The sequence below is a fragment of the Halyomorpha halys genome, unplaced genomic scaffold (assembly GCF_000696795.3).
Source record: "Halyomorpha halys isolate HHAL.00 unplaced genomic scaffold, Hhal_1.1 Scaffold1145.1, whole genome shotgun sequence".
Lineage (NCBI taxonomy): Eukaryota > Metazoa > Arthropoda > Insecta > Hemiptera > Pentatomidae > Halyomorpha > Halyomorpha halys.
This window is the reverse complement of record NW_027108389.1, coordinates 222,252-223,556: the sequence shown is the minus strand read 5'-3', so window position 1 is coordinate 223,556 and position 1,305 is coordinate 222,252.

Genomic DNA, 1,305 nt, shown 5'->3' with positions numbered 1-1,305 from the left:
GTTGAAGATTAGCTCTTCTTATGCTTGGTCCTCTCATCCTGATTCCGTTCCCTGCCTGGCCTCCCTGAATTAACTAGTCACTCACACTGATTAATTGCCTAGCAGCAAAATAATGTTGCCCTAAGTAGCCTGTATTCACTCCTCAATTGCTTTGTTCTCTCCCATCCTGGTACCTTTACTAATCTTACTTCATTTGTTTACCACTAGATGGCATTAACTTGAGGTTCTATTCGAAATGTTTGAGGGGTCTTACTCAAACAAATTGCTATTACTATCTTTTCGTGTTTCTTTATTGTAAGTAAAAGAAATAAAAAAAAAAAAAATTCTATATTGATTTAAATATATTAAGTAATCCTCACTCGTTTTAAAACTCTTATTTCTACATTGTTCAGTACAAAAATACTCCCCCTTGCTAATTCGCGAAATGAGATTTTCTATTGGCAAAACAAAAAGACCTCCCCCCCTATTTAACGACAGTCCAATTGACATTGGAAACAGGCTTTTATATGTATTATTTTTTTTTAACACTCTGCATTCTCTTTTACTATTCTGTATCTGTATATACTGGGCCTTGTTTACCCTCTCCAGACTGCTCCCCTTACAAAGATACGTCCTGCGGTATTGGAGGGCATTGATACTAATATCCGCTGGAGTATCAAGGCCATCATTGGGCTCCCAGCTAACACCTCGTCGGCGATGCTGTACGCACCCAGGAGATATCGAAGACTGGGTCTGAGGACTGGATCTGATCCGCTGTCAATGGGAAGCTCCACTACAACATTGGTCCATTGCCCAGCGACTGTGGAATGTTCCGGATGCCCTATTTCAGTCTATATTCAATTAGGAAACCGAAATCGCGGCATGTGCTGATAGACTTGGGGTGGATAGGGGTAACCAAAGTGTGAGAGCTCTACGACAGTCTTTACGTGAGGAGGCTTTCGAAGAATGGGCCAATTGCAGATGGCAGGGTATCGGTGTTCGCCATTTCAAAGAGACCCCGAAAGCAAATAGATATTTATGTGACAAGCAGGTACTCTCGGGGTCAGAATGGCCGAACCCCCTGAAACTTAATATCAACTACGTACCCCTGCGTGGAGTCCCAGGAGCCAGTGGACAGCAAGGAGAAGGGTCCCTCGGTCGCAAATGCGGCAGAGAGTCTGAAACACCAGCTCATGTGCTGGGAAAGTGCCCCAACAACTCCCTCCTTATAACAAGCCGGCACCACAGGGTCAAAGAAGAATTTATGAAGTTTCTTGAAAGAAAAGACTTCACCTGCTTCGAGGAGGTCTATTGTATTGACACCGA